The sequence below is a fragment of the Prinia subflava genome, chromosome 3 (assembly GCF_021018805.1).
Source record: "Prinia subflava isolate CZ2003 ecotype Zambia chromosome 3, Cam_Psub_1.2, whole genome shotgun sequence".
NCBI lineage: Eukaryota > Metazoa > Chordata > Aves > Passeriformes > Cisticolidae > Prinia > Prinia subflava.
The window spans coordinates 106,823,082-106,842,545 of record NC_086249.1 but is presented as its reverse complement, the minus strand read 5'-3'; the positions used below and the strand labels follow the sequence as shown (position 1 = coordinate 106,842,545).

The following is a 19,464-nucleotide window of genomic DNA, read 5'->3' as shown; positions in this document are numbered from 1 at the left end:
GTTTCACTTTTGCACTCCTCTGTGCATCTGCAAACAGGTCCCTTTCAGCTCTGCTTTAAGAACGGCCTCAACACCAGCCTTTATTTATAAACAGCAGAGATGGAGTGAGGGCAGGGCTCAGTCACATCCCAGGGATGCTGCTCCAGGCCCCATGACTTTCCTGGGTGTCACAACCCCTGCTCCTGCTCAGGAGGGAAACTGGCTCCATTCCCAACTGCAGAAACCCAAGAGGGGCAATCAGGTTTTTATTCCTGACAGAAAATGCCCTGCCTTGCTCAGGGTCCCTTTGTTTTAAACCATGTACATGATAAAGATTTAACTCCCTGTCCAGGCTGCTTTGTCCCCAGCCCAGATCTGAGGAGCTCCCAGGGCCGAAGGTGCTGGAGCCTCCAGGAGAGCACCACTGGCTCTGCAAACAAAGCAACCACACAGGCTCCAAACTGAATCTGGACACAGCAAAGGAAAAACATTTTTCTTGCTGCACACAAAGGCTGACATGAACTGCCTGAGCCCAGGGACAATGCCCAGCACCGGGGCCGCACAACAATGAGCAAGGGCCCCTTGTCCTGCCAGATTCCACTCGTGTCTTCCAGGCAACAGCAGAAAGGCAAAGGGGAACAGAACCAGGAGAATCATTTAGGCTGCTTGAACGGCAGCAGAAATTTATCAATATCCCTAAGAAAAGGCATTCACTTGCACCGACAATTTCCTTTTGTCTGAATTCCTGTTTGCTCCCCTCCCCATCCCCCTTCCACACTTCCCACATTCTCTACTGGCTTCCCACTTGGGAACCTCCTCTGTATCCCCTCCCCAGATGTCCCTGCACAAACCTCTGGCCCTTTTGCCAGCCAGGCTCCCCAGCAGTTGGAATTCAGGGAATGATGGACACAATCCTGACTCTTTTTCCCCACAATTTGGCCAAGCACGTGATTCCAAAGCCTCGTGCCCAAGGCCAGGGCCGGCAGCTGATGCTGCTCCATGCACACCAAGGGTTACCCCAAAACTTTCAAATTCCAGCTGCAGAGATCCAAGTGCTCAGAACGAGCTCCCTGAGGTGTGGGGCTCTCCCAAAAGCATTCCTGAAGTGCTGAAAGAGCAGCACTTTTATCTTTGCCTGTTTTCTTATGCTGTGGGAAAGAACTCAGCGATGCTGCTGGGTTTTATGACTGCAAGGAAACCCCGAAGAAAGAATAAAAGGAAAAAAAAGAAAAGGAAAAAAGAAGTGCGGGGAAAGGATGAGGAAAAAAGGAGGATGAAGTAAAAACAAAAAAAAACCAACCCCAAAGAAACAAAAAGAAAACTAAAACAAAACAAAAATTAAAAAGAGAGAGAGAAAAAGCAGGAAAACCCAAAAGCAGAAGTCCCTGAAATCCCCCCATCACTGCCTGGGCAGTTCCCATATTCTCTGCTCCTTTTCAGCACAAGGGGAAGCAGCAGAGCATTCACAGAGCTCAGCCCTTCGGGCAAGAGGCTCCTCCACAGACTGCCAGCACTCCAAAGGAATTGACTCCCTTCACCTTGAACACAGGAGGAGGAGGAGAGCGAGCAGGAACTCTGGACACCAGCCCCGTGCTGGATGCCAAGGAAAGCAGAAACTATTCTGGAGAACTTCCAGGGGAGAAAAAAACCCCACCAAAGCCAGATGAAATACCGATGGAGAATGGAGAGCAGGAGCAGAGAACTGTGTCTAACTGTGAGAGTAAAAACCCAAACCAAAGCTGACTGCAGACACACAGGGAAGCAAATGGAGGGAAAGACAAATCTCTCCCCTACTGGAACATGCTGGAGTTTGGTGTTTGTTGCTGATGGATCACCCAAGGTCCATAACCACGGGTTCCATTGTGCATGACTGAGGGGACACCAGGGGCCTTGATTCTCTCTCCCAAAGGTTGGACCACATTGTATTTTGAGGTCCATCCTCACCCAAGCTGCTCTGAGATTCTGTTTTTGGAGTTGAAGTGCCCAGGGATGGAGAACAGGTATTATTTATACCCAAAAACACCTGGCACTGTTGTTACATTGTAAAATATCATATATATGTAAAGTATTGTAAAGCAAAAACACCAGCACAGGATCCCTGGGGCTGGCAAAGCCCTCCCAGCCCAGGCAGTGCCAGCTGTGCCCCAGGCCCACCTTGTCCCCAGCCCAGAGCACTCAGGGCCACCTCCAGCCCTTGCTGGGACACCTGCAGGGATGGGCACTCCAAAGCTCCCTGGGCAGCCCCTGCCAAGGCCTGAGCTCCCTTTCCATGGGCAAATTCCTGCTGCTGCCCAAGCTGAGCCTCCCCTGGCCCAGCCTGAGGCCGTTCCCTCTCCTCCTGTCCCTGTTCCTGGAGCACAGCCCGACCCCCCCGGCTGTCCCCTCCTGTCAGGGACTTGTGCAGAGCCACAAGGTCCCCCCTGAGCCTCCTTTTCTCCAGCCTCAGCCCCTTCCCAGCTCCCTCAGGAATTCTCCAGACCCTTCCCAGCTCCCTCAGGAATTCTCCAGCCCCTTCCCAGCTCCCTGCCCTGCCCTGGACATGCTCCAGCCCCTCCAGGTCTCTGTTGCAGAGAGGGCCCAGAACTGACATCTCAATTTCCAGCCTTATTTTGGAATAGTAACGAGTGCTTCAGACGTGCTTTCCACATTCTCCAGTTTCTACCAGTTGCACAGCACCTCTGACTCCACTTCTCTGCCTTGCTCGTCTCTCCCAGCATCCCCAAGAAAGAACCCACAGTGGGACAAAACAAAAATCGTGAAGGAACCCAAAGCCCAGAGAGCTGCCAGAAATCCAGGCTGGATAAGCTGAGCTCTGCGCCATCCCTTCCTTTCAGGAAAGCTGTGATTTCACTCCACCTACTGCTCTTTGTATAAACTTGGGTATCTCAGCAATTTTCTGAACTGTGATAAATTCAGTTGACGTTGAGCAGTGAGTTCAGGAGTGATTCAAACAGGAAGAAGGGGAGACGAGGAGGGGAACCACAAGTGCACCGTCAGTCGCTCGCACACAGCTCCTTGGGAAGCAGCCCAGAACTCCCACAGCAGCAAAGCCGTGCCAGTAAGGAAACGTGACCAACAGCACCCCAAAGGGTGTGTCCTGCACAAGAGTCACAAGATGCAACAGATACTTTATTCTTCTTTCAGAGAGCACAAGGAACTTGGAGCTACTCGCCTTTGCCTGTCACAAAAGAGCTTAGGCCATCGCTGCACTGGGATTTGCCAAACCAATCCAACATTAAACATCTCCTTCCAACATAAATCCCTTCATCCCTAAACACCAGAGATGCACATCTTGTCCACAGGGAACCACTGAACACTGGGATCAGTCACGAGTTCTGAACTTCCCAACCCCCCAGGAGAGGCAAACATTCCAGCCTTCCAATTCCCAGTGTGGCGCCAACAGCAGCCATCCCACAGGCCCTCTGCCCACCAAGGCCAGAGCATCCCTGGGGCTGGCAAAGCCCTCCCAGCCCAGGCAGTGCCAGCTGTGCCCCAGGCCCACCTTGTCCCCAGCCCAGAGCACTCAGGGCCACCTCCAGCCCTTGCTGGGACACCTGCAGGGATGGGCACTCCAAAGCTCCCTGGGCAGCCCCTGCCAAGGCCTGAGCTCCCTTTCCATGGGCAAATTCCTGCTGCTGCCCAAGCTGAGCCTCCCCTGGCCCAGCCTGAGGCCGTTCCCTCTCCTCCTGTCAGGTCTGTGGGGCACTGGAGCGTGTTGGTGCTCCGGGGTCAGGGAGAGCAGTGACACATGGATGACATTCCAGGAGATCAATAACTGAAATGCCCCCAGGACCATTGCACAGCTGCCCTCTGTGGTTTCCCCCTGCTCAGGGTTATTGGCCTGTGCTGTTGTGGGCAGGCAGAACGGCCCCTGGTTGTGGGAGTTGTTCCACTGAACATCTCCAGGGTTCTGGGGCTCTCTGTGCCACCTGGAAAGGGGAAAGCCCAGAAGTCTGGGAGTGAAATCACAGAATCACGGAATGGTTTGGGCTGGGAGGATCCTTAAAGCCCATCCAGTGCCACCTCTTGGCATGGCAGGGACACCTCCCACTGGAGAAAACTGCACAGCCTCCCCCTGCACGGCTTCCCCCGGAGCTCAGAGCACAAGGAGCCTTTCCCCATGGCCTGGGGATGATGAGATGTGCAACACACACCGGGAACGAGGCATTCCAACAGCACCAGGTTTGCATTAGGCACACCTGGAATTTCCATCAGCTACACAATTATCTTTAGACACACTAATGAGAACCATTTGCTTATCCCAGCTCGGAGTGAGGGAGCGAGCTCAGCTGCCAGGGCTCTCTCTTCCACCTTACACTGCTGTCAGCTAAGCTCAGAAATACTTCAATTCTTGATCCTCACTCCAAATTACTGCTTCTCATAAACCAATAATGTCATACACAAACAGTGTTTGTATGTATATAAAATATTTATAACCCTGGAAGTTGTTCATATAAAGGTAAAATTGAATCATACAGAGACCAACTCTGTATATATAAAATCCCAGATCATATCTAAATTTAAGTACTGATGTTTAAAGCTTTTACCTAGAAAAAATGAGTAGGTTGAAAATAACTCCAGTAAAAATATTTATTCACAGGAGTCAGACACGTATGAAAATTCTTTTCACAGTGTATTATATATGGACTTAAAAAACATGGCTCAGGACTTTATTAGTTTCTATTTAAAGCTATCAGTGCTCTGCTGAGGCCATGTTTACAGAGAAAACTGCAATAAAGCCACAGGAGGTATAAATCAAGAATAATTGAGCTATTTCAGTCCTGTGTGTTTTTACAAAGACACGTTTCACACAAAAATATCCTATTTTTGTTTTCCCTAAAATGCAATTCCTAAACAATTCCTCACGAGATAATTCTTGATCTGAATGCCAAAATTAATTCCTGAGGCCACTTATCAGTCACCTTTCTCTTCCTACAGGAAAAAAAAAAAAAAGAGACAAACCCAACCAGATAAAGTCCCCACATCCCCCAAGAATTCCAAATGCCAAGAAAATCCCCCAAGCAGGACATCACAGCCGAGTGTCCCAGGCTGACAGCAGGGTTTGGAGTCTGCAGATGTTCCATGGGAAAGCTCTAGACCAGCATCAGTCAAGGAACTCAGAGTGTTAGCAAAGCCTGGTAATTTTGGATCAACGTTGGAAAACAAAAGCATTTTGAGACATTCAGGGAATTCTGATCCTTGCTCTTTGGAGATCAGATTTTAACTCAGTCACTACTTTGTAAAACTTCCCAGGGTTTCTGCTCCTTACAGGAATGGCTGGGAAAGTAAAAACCCTCACAAATGTCAAGTCCTGCCACTTCTGTTTTGTGCCAAGCACCCAGAAGAGATTAACACAGCACCTCCCACTGCAGAGAGTTTTCAACACCTGTGGCAAGGATCAAACTGCTGAGAAGCCACTTCTGTATTCCAGAATCACGGAATGGGTTGGGAGGGACCTTAAAGATCACCTGCCTGACAGGAGGGGACAGCCAGGGGGGAACAGGGACAGGAGGAGAGGGAACGGCCTCAGGCTGGGCCAGGGGAGGCTGAGCTTGGGCAGCAGCAGGAATTTGCCCATGGAAAGGGAGCTCAGGCCTTGGCAGGGGCTGCCCAGGGAGCTTTGGAGTGCCCATCCCTGCAGGTGTCCCAGCAAGGGCTGGAGGTGGCCCTGAGTGCTCTGGGCTGGGGACAAGGTGGGCCTGGGGCACAGCTGGCACTGCCTGGCCTGGGAGGGCTTTTCCAGCCCCTGGGATCCTGGGATTCTCACACATGGGCTTGTTTCAATCCTGACAGCATGCCCCCAGTAATTCCAGTCCCAACTGAGCTGTGACTGGATTACAGCACCCTTTTCAAGAGGTGACTGACTTTTATTTGAAAAGATTTAACCCAATGAAAAGTCAGCGCACTCAACTGTTTCTAAACCCCTTAATAAGTAATAAAATAACTATCTTGTTTTATTTTGAGTTTAATAGCTGTTGGCTTCATTCAGAACCACCAGACCCTGTAATACAGGATTTTCAAAAGTTTCTTAGTGCTGCAATTGTTTATTTTTTTCAACTGCCTTTGCTCACACAGGTGAAGCAGTGAGCTGTTTGCTCGTTTATTTTGTGTGGGGCAGTGTGTTAAAAACCCTCATTAACACAATGGCAGTGGGTGACTTCTGACTCCTCCTCCTTCAAAACAAATACTGAACCCAAAAATCTTAAAGACAACAATTAGGAAGTTGTGAATACTTGCACATCTACAACATGAACTGACAGGGCAGCCTGACATGAACTTCAAGAATCATCTGGAAAGCAGGACAAGGCAATGCAGGATACTCCTGCTGGATGGGAGTGCTCTGTGCCCTTGGGTCTCCAAGCCTCTGTCTCACAGACCTGGAGCTCCCAGGGAAGATCCAGCAGAGCTGAGGAGAGGCCTGGAGCATCTCCGTGCCCAGGAGAGGCTGAGGGAGCTGGGGCTGCTCAGCCTGGAGAGGAGCCCCAGGGAGAGGGGCCTCAGCCCTGGGGGTCCCTGTGTCTGTCCCTGTGTGCAGGGAGGGCAGAGCAGCCCCAGGCTCTGCTCCAGGCCCAGCAATGGCCCCAGAGCCACGGGCAGGGCTGAGCCCAGCAATTTCCCTGCACAGGGGCGCAGCTTCTGCCCTGGGCAGGGAGCAGAGAGGGGCTGGGCTCTCCTCCCTGGGGATATTCCAGAGCCCTCTGACACAGCCCTGTGCCCTGAGCTCTGGGATGGCCCTGCTGGAGCAGGGAGGTGGCACCAGTGACCTACGGTGGTCCCTCCCAGCCTCACTCATCAGGTGACTCCCTGAATACCAAGAGAAGCAGGTAAAGCAGGTGGGTTCTGCTATTTCCCTCCCACAAACTGCAGACAGTCGTGCTTCATTTCCAAGCTGCTCATCCAGCCGTGTCCATAGCTCTGGGATCAATAAGCACTGGCACTCGGGAGAGACTCTTGGAACAAAGGAGAAGAGTGGCCAAAGCATGGAGTCCAGCCTTGGCTGAGTCTGAGTGCTCTGTAAGCCCTCAGTGCCAGTTTTATCCTCATTTTATGGGAGCATTCTAAGAGGAATCTGGCAGCCACATCACACCTTTCACCTGGCCACCCTCAACTCTCTAACTCCAGCTCTCAGAGAGCAGAGCACGGCTGCTTTGAAAGCACCGTGCAGCCCTGGATCACTCCTGTGGGCATTTGCCCCCTACCACATTTCTGATCTTTCCAGTCCTCACCACAAAGAACCTTGTTCCTCCTGTTACTGCCTCCGCAAGAACCAGCCCAGATGGGTTAGAGAATAAATAACTGTGTGGCTTTTTGCAGATTAGCCCTTTCCTTATTCCTGCATCAACTCTCACTGCTATTCCACCCTCTCAGGCCACCTCCTGTAGGGAGGGGGACGCTGCTGCAGCACATGCAAGGCAAGAAGATCATGGAAATATTCCTGAAAGTGGCTGATGAACTTCTTCCCTCCCTTTCCTACAGATGCCCATGACACAGCTCTGCAGGAACTCCCATGTTTCAATCCAGCTCAATGTTTTTAAAGGAATTAGGGCAGCCAAAGGAATAGGTCAGAGCTGTCAAGTCTGGCTTGGACAGCAGTGGTGCCTTCCAGCCCAAGATTTAACAACTTGTAGGCCTGACCTAATCCCATATAGCAGTGCTGTGAAAACCCACGTGTTTGTCTCAAGTTTAGAGCTGATCCTTTGAAATGGGGACAATGAAAAAAAAGGAAATCGGCTATTCTTGAGTTGTTTCACTTCACCTTCTCCATCCCTGCCACTACGGAACAGCTCTGCTGGGGGAAGGGTAGCAGGAAGAAAAAGCACCGAGTCAGCACAAGTGTTGAGTCAGGGAGTTCAGGATGTGCACATCCATTCCCCTTCCCCTCCTCCGAGGCAAACCCAGCAGATAAAAGGCCTGGCAGGGCAGGGAGAGGCCCCAGCTGGTGAGGAAAGCAAAGGCTCTGCCCTCTGAAGGGCTCGTGGAGGTCACTCTGTCCCCAGCCAGCAGCTGCTCTCCTCAGCTCTCCCAGTTACATAAGTGCAGGGCTCTGCTGGTGCAGACTGGGAAGCAGATTTTCAATCCAGTCATTTAACAGGAGAATTATTCAGCGTCTACCAAGCCTTATCAGCATCTCAGTAGCTGTGTCAGCCCACATCACCACTGCCCAAGGCAGCTCCTATCTCCCACCCAAGGACATTTTGCTCTGTGTTTCTTCCCAGCTCTGTCTTCTCAACTTCTGCAGGACACGAGGAGCTCTTCAGATGCACAAACAGACTTCAGTTGTGGCATCTAGACCAGGCTTTCTGTCATTCACCTTCCTTCTGGTCACACTGCTCCAACAGCAGCTGACCACAGGTGGCCAGGAAGAGAAAGTGTCCAGCAGACAAGAAACAGCAGCTTTACAGGGAGAGATGTAAATGCTGGAGGAACAGACAGGGAAACTTCCTGGGCTGGGACAGGACAGGCCCTTGGGCATTTGTAAAATCAAGGGACGTCCTTACTCTGCAAAGGGGGCTGAGCAGGCAGCAGCTCATAGGGAGGGGCAGGAATCTCTCACACTGTCAAGCATGCAGAGGCTGCATAAAGCCTAAATGAGGAATTAAACATGGTGATGTTCCACTGCCAGAGCTCCTGTCTCCTATTTAAAATATCCTTAAGCACACTCCAGGGAAATGAAGCAAAAAGGGCTTCACTGCATGGGACAGGGAATATCCCAGAACAAGGGTTTCCTGGTTCCATGAGATCCCTTCATAATGCCTGGCACCAGTTCTCACACAGGAGCAAAACCATCCCATGACACAAACCAAGCAAGGGATACATGCAAAGGGAAAAGGGAAAGGACAAACAGTCTGCAAGATAAAATGCAAACTACAGATACGTATAGAACATACGTAAATATCCACATACATTTTAAAAGGCACAATCCAATTTAAAAATCCTATTTCTATGTTAAATAAATTATTAATTGACTACAAGTACATTTGAATGGCACAAAAAAATTGTGTAAGGGCATGTGCCAAGCTTTCAGGATGACAATTCTGCTTTCCCACCAGTTCCACATAAACCAGGCTCCTACATCTCATCAGCTGGAAAAATTTCAACCCTTGGCTGGCATAAAGGAATCCCTGAAAGTTTTGTGTTGGGAGGGATCCTAAAGCTCATCCCATTGCACCTGGGCAGGGACACCTCCCACTGTCCCAGGCTGCTCCAGCCCCAGTGTCCAGCCTGGCCTTGGGCACTGCCAGGGATGCAGGGGCAGCCACAGCTGCTCTGGGCACCCTGTGCCAGGGCCTGCCCACCCTGCCAGGGAACAATTCCTGATTGCCAAGAGCCCACCCAGCCCTGCTCTCTTCTAATGTTGAGGCACAGGGCAAGGAATAATCCTGCATTATCAGTGGTAATGACCAGTTCAGGCACAGCTAAGAAATGAGCAAAACAGACACAAAACAAGGGAAGATTTTCCACGCATTCCACTGGAGCTGAGGGGTGAGGATTCATGGAACAAGACTTCCCCAAAGCCAACAGAGAGTGAGGTTCAGGTTTGTCTCTGCACAAAGCCACAGGTATCACATCCTCACTATGTAAGAACTTGGAGCTGCTCTGAAGGATGAAGAGTTTCTTGGGAGAACAGATTTCAGCTCTAGCTGTGCCCCACAGCAGTGTCACTGATGCACTGAGGGAGCAGCAGGATAGCTCCAAGTGACCCCAGGTTCCAGCTACTCTGCACTTCTGCCAGGGCTGGGAACCATTTCAGGCCATGCAGGAGAGAACAAAGATATGTACACAAAGCCAAGAGCTGCAAGGAAAAATCTACATGTGGAAGACAGGCTCTTTTATTTTTAAGATCCATGTATCAAACAGCTGGGGAAGAGATGCTCATCCTCACTTTGTAAGAACTGGGAGCTGCTCTGAAAGATGCAGGTTGTGGGGAGACACCACATGCACGGGCATTTTCCATGCTGGCTCTGGAAAACTTTGTTATGGCCCTTCTCTAAATGACCCAGGAAGTCTGGACAGTTAATAACCCTGCAAAGAGTAATTTTCCTGTCCTGAAATGCTTTAATATGTCTTTCCAGGATAAAAATTCCTTTCCTGCAAGAGGATAAGAACATTAAGGCTGTTGTTAGTGCTAATGGTTTATTTACTGTAAGTCACAAATCTGTGGCATGGGGAGGTTTGTTTACTGTAGCTCACAAATTTCTCCCCTGTGGGTACTTCAAAAGTCGACTGGTTTGCAGTTCCCTGTAATCAGAAAAATTTGCTACAAGGTTGTGGGGCAGCCTTGGACTGGGAAAAAAATCCAGCTGCAAAAATGTAACATGGTGCTGATTTCCCAACATAATAGATCTAAAAAACCTTTCAAGTTTGACTCAAGAAGAAAGCCAAAGCAGCTGTGAAAATAAAACTCCTCCTTAAAGCCCTCACATTTGCAAGTTTTTAACATGCTGACTGATAATCAGTACCCAAGTACACCCACAAATTGTTCCGGGATGTCACAGCCCGATTCTTGCTCACTGATGCTGTGTGCTGGCAGCAGGTTGGTTCCTACAGAGCCACCCTGAACTCTGCATCCTCAAGAGAATTCCCAGGATATTCCTGGGGCTGGCAAAGCCCTCCCAGCCCAGGCAGTGCCAGCTGTGCCCCAGGCCCACCTTGTCCCCAGCCCAGAGCACTCAGGGCCACCTCCAGCCCTTGCTGGGACACCTGCAGGGATGGGCACTCCAAAGCTCCCTGGGCAGCCCCTGCCAAGGCCTGAGCTCCCTTTCCATGGGCAAATTCCTGCTGCTGCCCAAGCTCAGCCTCCCCTGGCCCAGCCTGAGGCCGTTCCCTCTCCTCCTGTCCCTGTTCCTGGAGCACAGCCCGACCCCCCCGGCTGTCCCCTCCTGTCAGGGACTTGTGCAGAGCCACAAGGTCCCCCTGAGCCTCCTTTTCTCCAGCCTCAGCCCCTTCCCAGCTCCCTCAGGAATTCTCCAGCCCCTTCCCAGCTCCCTCAGGAATTCTCCAGCCCCTTCCCAGCTCCCTTCCCTGCCCTGGACACGCTCCAGCCCCTCCAGGGCTCTCCTGCAGGAGCCCCAACTGGACACAGCCCTGGAGGGGCCTCTCAGTGCCAGCACAGGGGACAATCCCTGCCCAGGTCCTGCTGGACACACTAGAGCTGATCCAAGCCAGGATGTTTCCTCACAAAGCCAGGGAGAGAAGCAAGGTAAGTGAAGAGATGAAACAGCAAAGAGAGGAGGGCCAAGGAATGATGAAGAGCAAGAAGCGCAGGATACAGCAACTCCTTGGTATAAACACAACTCCTCCCTTTCCTCCCTCCAGCTCTCACAACTGACAGCACTCCAGTCAAACCTCCCACAGACTGAGCTTTCCAAGGTTCACACCTCTGGGCAGAGGTCAAACCTGCTCACCAGACGGTGCTACACCCACCACAGAACAATGACCTGAAGACAGAAGTTTCCTTTAGGGTCTGACCTGCCTTGAAAGCCCCTCTGCAGGAACCTTTTCCTGATCTCAAACCCAGAGCTCCCTGAGACAGCCTGAGCTGTTCCCTCAGGTCCTGTCCCTGCTCACAGGGAGCAGAGATCAGCGCCTGACAGTGACAGATATGAAAGGTTTGTACAATTTACAGCACAGCAGGAACAAGTTGCACAATTTATAGCTCATACTTGCAGCAGTGGATTAAATGCGACAATCCCAATTCATCTGGATGATTTCAGAAGCTGCTGTTGCTTTCAAGGTGCTGTCATCCCTGACTCTGCAGGGATTCCTTTATTTCTCCATCTGGCCTGTTAAAACAGGGGCCATTTGCCTTGGCAGCAGTCTTGTGACTCCACCAGGGGTCGGCTCGAGGGCCACTTGCTGCAGCACCAAACCAAGCCCCCAGCAGGGCCTGGGGACAGCTGGGGACAGCAGAGGCTCTCCCAGCTGGCACCGCAGCCAGCAGGAACCCTCAGCTCCTCTGCTGCCTCCAGCACAGCACAGCGTTCTCTGAGAGCTGGCAAGCACCAACAGCTCCAAAATAAACTCTGCACGCTAAAAATACATTTCTGCTTATTTACCCTCCGAGTCGAGACCTCAAAATGAAAACTGGCATCCTAATGATGAATCCACAGCTTCATCGATCATTGCCTTCTGAAACAGCAAGCAAGAGTTTAGGGCAGTCACTTGGCTGCAGAAGTGCTGGAGATATTTTACAGAAAAAATTAAGTTGTCAATATTTCAACTGTTCAAAACCACCCTATACTGAAGCACTTACAATCAAAGCTTCATCAGTCAAAAAAGCCTTTCTCAAAATCAGCACTGAAGTTTTCAGTTCCTCTAAAAAATACCACAGGCATTTACTGGTGCTTGAAGTGAAAGAGAAAACCCAAAATGAACTCACTGTGGTGAACAGCTGGTTACCAGTAGAGGAAGGAATCTGAACTTTTGCCTCAAAATTGTCTTGTCACCTTTGGGGAAAGGAAAGGGTAGCAACATTCAACCACCATTGACAGCAGGAAAATGAATACACAGAACCAGGAATAGTTTGGAAAGGACCTTAAGCTCATTGCCTGCCACAGCAGGGACACCTCCCACTGTCCCAGGCTGCTCCAGCCCCAGTGTCCAGCCTGGCCTTGGGCACTGCCAGGGATGCAGGGGCAGCCACAGCTGCTCTGGGCACCCTGTGCCAGGGCCTGCCCACCCTGCCAGGGAACAATTCCTGATTCCCAAGAGCCCATCCAGCCCTGCCCTCTGGCACTGGGAGCCATTCCCTGGCTCCTGTCCCTGCAGCCCTTGGCAATTGTCTCTCTGCAGCTTTCCTGGGGCTCCTTCAGGCCCTGCAAGGCCACCCTGAGCTCAGCCCAGAGCTTCTCCTGCCCAGGCTGAGCAATGCCAGCTGTGCCAGCCTTTCCTGCCAGCAGAGCTGCTCCAGCCCTCTGCTCATCCTGGAGCCTCCTCTGGGCTCTCTCCAGCAGCTCCACGTCCTCCCTGTGCTGGGAATTCCAGGGCTGGGGCAGCTCTGCAGGTGGGCTCTCACCTGAGGGGGCACAGGGGCACAGCCCCAATCCCTCTCCTGATCCCAATCCCTCTCCTGATCCCAATCCCTCTCCTGATCCCAGTCCCTCTCCTGATCCCCACACTGGGCACAGGGGGCTCTGGGCTGGGGCAGCTCCAGCTCTCCCAGGGCTGCTCCATCTGCTCATCCCAGCCTGGGCTGATCCCAGGGGTTTGTACTTTGTACTTTCCTAATGCAGAACCAGCAGAGGCACTGAACGTGCCAAGGAGGATCCACAGCCTTTTCCAGGTGATTTGTTCAGTTCCAAAGCTGTGACCAGCCACACCAGGCCCCATGGAGCACTTATTACATCAAATCCACTTTGCTTTGTCACAGAAATGAATAATTAAGTACTTGTAGAGATAAAACTACATGAACATGCCTCAGCTCTCATCTGATTAAATACCGCTCCTGACAGTTTGAGAACCCAAGCACTCAGCACTTCTCCAAATGTTCTGGACTGGTGCAGCTTGCAAGCAGGAAACCCCAAATTACACAAGAAAAAAAATCAAGTAAAAAAAATGCTGCTTCATATGTTTAAAGAAGAAAACAGCAGCAACAAATAATCCTCAATTACGGCCCCCAGCAAGAGATGTCCTCACACTCTACATTAAAGAGGTCATTTACTCACACACTTCTGGTTTTTTCCCTTTTTATTTGTCTCCAGCAAACATTATCCGTGACAACTTTTAAGCTACAGGAGCTCTATATGGCAACAGCTCATGGCTTCCAACCCTGCTGAAGAATCTTACTAATTATTTCAACTCTTGCTATTGAAATGAGAACAAATGAAGGAATAAAACAAGTATTGGGGTATATGTTTGTCTCTTTTAATCATTGCTTGGACAGCTGGGAATTGGAATGCTCAAGCAGTAGGAAGAAAGGGGAAGAAAAACCCAAGCAGCACCTCCTGTTCCTTCAGGACATGAACAAAGGAGAAAGAATTTTGAACTGGGCCCAGCAGAAAAATCAGCATCTTCCAATCCTGAGATCATTCCCTCAGCCTTGTGAAAGGTTCCTGTTTCAGAGCCCCAAACGAGGCTTGCAGGGGCCTCCCAAACCCTGGTTGCCAGCAGCCAGGACAGAGTCAGAGCACTGTAAAATCCTGCAGGAACTTGGGGTGCCAACGGGGAGAATCAGGATGGAATGAGGCAAAGAAACTGGGCAAAATGCAAACCCTGCAGGCTGAGGAGGAAATGCAATAGCTCAGGACAATGTGCACTAGAACCTGTCAGGGAACACTGGGGACACCTCACAGCCACCATGGAAAAGGGAGGCAAAACTTCCTGAAACACAGACTGGCACGGCAGAGCTGAAGCCAGAAATCACAGAATCCCTGAAGGACTGCGTTGGGAGGGACCCTAAATCCCACCCAGTGCCACCCCTGCCATGGCAGGGACACCTCCCACTGTCCCAGGCTGCTCCAGCCCCAGTGTCCAGCCTGGCCTTGGGCACTGCCAGGGATGCAGGGGCAGCCACAGCTGCTCTGGGCACCCTGTGCCAGGAACCCAAACCAGGCTGCACAGAGGACTGAGTTCTGTGTTTTGCTCATTTACTTTAAAGTTTGGAGAATCTTCTGTGAGTCTTTCTTTGAAATGCATTTCATTGCTGACAGCTCAGGAAGCTGCTAGACCACTTCTAAATGAAACATGCAGAATACTAAGACACATCCCAACACACCTGCCTGAACAGGCACACACCACACGTGGCTTCCCCCAAACCCTGGAGAGAACATTCCTGATAAATCCTGCAGGGAAACAGGATGAAGGGCATGAAGCACCCTGCCCACACCCTGTGTTTCAGACTGGTTTCCCTAAACACTAAAAAAACTTTGATTAGATAGATAAAACCTTTGGGTTTGCCATTCCAGGGGACTGCATATGGGAACTCAACGGAACCCTGGAAAACACTCTGTGTGACAGAAGAATTGATCTGCTTTGGAAAACAGCAGTTGAAGAGTATCAAGCCCCAGTAACACACAGAAATCATGGGTGAACTAGGCATCATGAAAAAAAAAAATACAGGAAAAAACCCCAAAAGCCTGAGGGGGAATCATGGATGTTCCAAGCAGGATCTCACAGTTGCAAGTGAGATGTAATTTGGTTTCAATGCAGAGTTCAGTGTTCGAGATCCATAACACACTCAGACAAACCTCATTTTTAAAGTGCTTCTCCCTAGACTGGACAGACTGAACAGATACACAGAGATCTAAGGGAATAAAAATAAAAAGAGCCATAACACTAAAATGTAACAGCCTGGCCAAAAATATGAGTAACCAGATCCACAGTGTCAGAGGTCAGAGATCCACCAGCACTGCTCCTGCCAGCCATTGAAAACCGGGAATAAAGGAGCCCTGCAAGGAGGCACCGAGCCAGCAGTGTCCCCAGGGACACAGAACTTCACACATTTCTTTCAGTTACCTTGCCAATAACTCCCCCACTGTATCCAACACTAACTATTGAATCTGGAAGGAATATAATGATTCCATAGCAACCAGCTGTGGAGGTATTTTTCAAACAGAACAAATTGGACACAAATGCCAAATACTCTCCCAACAAGTTTAGCCTATTCCTAGTGGGAGGAGAAAACTTTGTTCACTGCTGTGATCCAAAACACAGCATAAATCTGAGCTCTGTCCAGAACTCAGGCAGTTTAAAACAAATCTGATAACCAGGAGCAGATAAACAGACACACAGGTGTGCACCTTTTGTTACTCTGCCAGGACATCACTCCAGCAGCCTCTCTCCTCTGGAACAGCATTTCCATGAGACTTTTCCACACTGGTTGCACTCCCTCCACCAACTTTACTAATATTTATATAAAGTACTTTATCTATATAAATATTGTTAAAATTCACTAATATTTAATAAAGGCCAACTTGACTAATATTTCCATGTCCTTCCATGCTGGAAGATTTTATCAAGGAATCTCCTGGGGAGGTGAAACAGTCACAGAACACATCAGCTCTGAAGTGGCACCTGCACATGAATCACAGCAAGAGAGCCCTGGAGGGGCTGGAGCGTGTCCAGGGCAGGGAAGGGAGCTGGGAAGGGGCTGGAGAATTCCTGAGGGAGCTGGGAAGGGGCTGGAGAATTCCTGAGGGAGCTGGGAAGGGGCTGAGGCTGGAGAAAAGGAGGCTCAGAGGGGACCTTGTGGCTCTGCACAAGTCCCTGACAGGAGGGGACAGCCGGGGGGGTCGGGCTGTGCTCCAGGAACAGGGACAGGAGCAGAGGGAACGGCCTCAGGCTGGGCCAGGGGAGGCTCAGCTTGGGCAGCAGCAGGAATTTGCCCATGGAAAGGGAGCTCAGGCCTTGGCAGGGGCTGCCCAGGGAGCTTTGGAGTGCCCATCCCTGCAGGTGTCACCTGGAGGTGGCCCTGAGTGCTCTGGGCTGGGGACAAGGTGGGCCTGGGGCACAGCTGGCACTGCCTGGCCTGGGAGGGCTTTTCCAGCCCCTGGGATCCTGGGATTCTCTACCTGGGTCCTGTAAGCTCTCAGAGCAGTGACCAACAGGCTGTCGCCATGTGCAGATAAAGCCACTCCTTGTCTAGGTTTCCTGGTGTGCAGAGTCACAAAAAGATCCAACCTCCCCCTGTAGGCCAACAAACACCTCAGCTGAAGCATTTTTCTCAGCAAAACAAGAATGAGACACCCTGAGAATTCATCTGTCCTCTCCCCTAGCTCAAACACACAACAGGAAACCTCCATGTAACTTGTAAAAATAAGGAAAACCAAGCCTAATATTAGGTTCACATACACCAGCCTAAATGCACATCCTCAGAATGCTTATTTTAGAAGTCTACAAATCAAAAGAAAGGTGGAAACCACCTAACTAGGTAACAGCTCCGCTTCCTTCTATCACAACAAGGCTTTGTTTCTATTTAAATCTTCACAGAATAAAGTCTTTAATCTTTAATGAGAGACAAAGCCAAGCTAATGCAAGATGGAATTATTGGTAGAATGTTTTCACCTGGTTTCATAATACAGTACAGGGATAACAACAAAACTCAACAGGCAAATGTTTGAAATCACAGGATGGTTTGGGTTGGAAGGGACCTTAAAGCTCATTCACTGTCCCAGGCTGCTCCAGCCTGGCCTTGGGCACTGCCAGGGATGCAGGGGCAGCCACAGCTGCTCTGGGCACCCTGTGCCAGGGCCTGCCCACCCTGCCAGGGAACAATTCCTGATTCCCAAGAGCCCATCCAGCCCTGCCCTCTGGCACTGGGAGCCATTCCCTGGCTCCTGTCCCTCCCTGCCCCTGCAGGGACTGAAAGGTGCCTCAGCTGAGATGGATTCCATTTCTCTCCCAGGTTAGTTCTGCTCCCCTGGTGTTTCCCCAGCTCCCCTCCCCAGCTGCAGAGCCTGGCTCCTGCAGGGATCTCAGCTCCTTCCCAAAGTCCTGGAGCCCCTGGCACAGGGTGCCCAGAGCAGCTGTGGCTGCCCCTGCATCCCTGGCAGTGCTCAAGGCCAGGCTGGACACTGGGGCTGGAGCAGCCTGGGACAGTGGGAGGTGTCCCTGCCGTGGCAGGGGTGGCACTGGGTGGGGTTAAGGTCCCTCCCCACCCATTCAGGGATTGCCACAAAAGCCAGGGCAGCCCCTTTCCATGGCTGGTACAGGAGCAGACACTGCTGGTGCCACACTGAACTCGCTCATCAGGGCAAAGCCAGCCTGGGAAGCTGCATCCTGGTGTATCCAGGCCCCCTGCAGCCTTCTGCCCTTTTCTAGTCCTTGTATTTGCTGCCTTCCATAGCTCTCCAGCTAGAAGGTGTCTCAGATGGAGAGGAATTGCAGATAAGGGTCTCTGGGGAGGATTCAAGGAACCTTTGTTTAATAAGAATTTATTTATTTCTCCCATTTCCCTTCCCTCCCCCCCTTCTGAAGCTGGGAAAGGATAGTAAAGCACAATAAACCTGCCCACAAAAGGAAATGAAGTGTCACCAGAATTTCAGTGCTCAAGTTCCCCACTCTCATTTCAGTGCACAAAGCAGGACTGAGTCAGCAGTTTTCATTCAGAATGCTGGCAGGATTTTGAAGGGGGTGTTTTAAATGTGAGGACTCGATTTCTGTCACTGGTTTGAACTTCCCAAGCAGAATGTCTCAGTTTAACATAAGAACTGAAGAGATTCAGCGTGATTATAGTCCCTGCACACATGGAGCTGCTGCCCTGCCCCAGCTGGATTGTGCTTTGCTTTCCCTAACAAACCCCAGGTGGTTTAATCCAGGATTGCAGCAAGGTAATCCAGGGAAAGCCGGAACTTGGTATTACCATAATAGCTTCTACAAACTCTCTGAACTGAGCAACTCCAGCAGGATAGCCTGATTTCCTGGGAGCTAGAGTGAAGCACAGAGAGAAGGAAAAATTGCAACATTATTTCTGATGCTTCACGTGATTCCTGATTGCAGCTACTTGTATCACCCTTCAAAAAAATCCTCCCTGCCTCTTAACTCCACAGAAATCCTTAAAACCCCCCAAGACACAAGGGGCACAGGGTTTATTATCCAGCCATGGGCAGAGCCCAGCCAGCACCCACAAAGAAGTGCAGCAGAACAGAGTGCAGCCTGTGAGGCTGAGCTCCCAGCTGACATGTCATCCTGGAACTCGCTCAGCTCTGCCAGCCAAGCGCCAGCACGAGCCAAGACGAAAGGTCAGAGCTCCAACCCTGCCTCCAGGCAAGCAGGGAGCCCAGGAAACAGCAATCCTGCATGGCCCTACTCCTCTCAGCCCTGCAGCTCTGCTCCTCCTCGCTCAGCAAGGACTCCAAAGTCTGGCACGAGAGGCACGCGGGGACAGAGTGAAACCAGCTCACATCCCACCGCCTGAGAAATTCTCAATTCTCCAGCTGAAAGCTCCAGAGTTTGGCTCAGCCTGACCAAGAAGCACAGCACAAACACACCAGCATTGACAGAGCTGCCCAGGGAGGTGTGCAGGCCCCTTCTCTGGAGGTGGCCCTGAGTGCTCTGGGCTGGGGACAAGGTGGGCCTGGGGCACAGCTGGCATTGCATGGGCTGGGAGGGCTTTTCCAGCCCCAGGGATTCAGGGATTCTGTGAAACGGTGATGTTTCAAGGCTCAGAGATCCCACATCACACTTTGTAGTACAAAGACCATATTCAAGTTAAAAGTGTGATTAACAGAAAACTTTGCCAGATTTCCTAAAATCAGAGAATCACAAAATATCCTGAGCTGGAGGGACCCACAGGGATCCACCCTGTCCCTGCCCAGACCCCCAACAATCCCACCCTGGGCATCCCAAAGGCTCCTGGAGCTGTGGCAGCCTCGGGGCCGTGCCCATTCCCTGGGGAGCCTGGGCAGTGCCAGCACCTGTGGGGGAAGAACCTTTCCCTGAAATCCAACCCCAATCCCTGCTGGGCCAGCTGCAGGCGCTCCCTGGTGCTGTCCCTGCTCACCAGAGAGAAGAACAGCAATGGGCACTGCATGTTCATGGAGAGCTGAG

At 51.1% G+C, this 19,464-nt stretch overlaps 1 protein-coding gene across 4 annotated transcripts in view; it reads right to left on the bottom strand.

The window, feature by feature from the left end:
• Nucleotides 1-19,464, bottom strand: part of ITSN1 (intersectin 1) — a 105,374-nt gene that overhangs the window by 78,442 nt on the left and 7,468 nt on the right. The window lies entirely within an intron of this gene.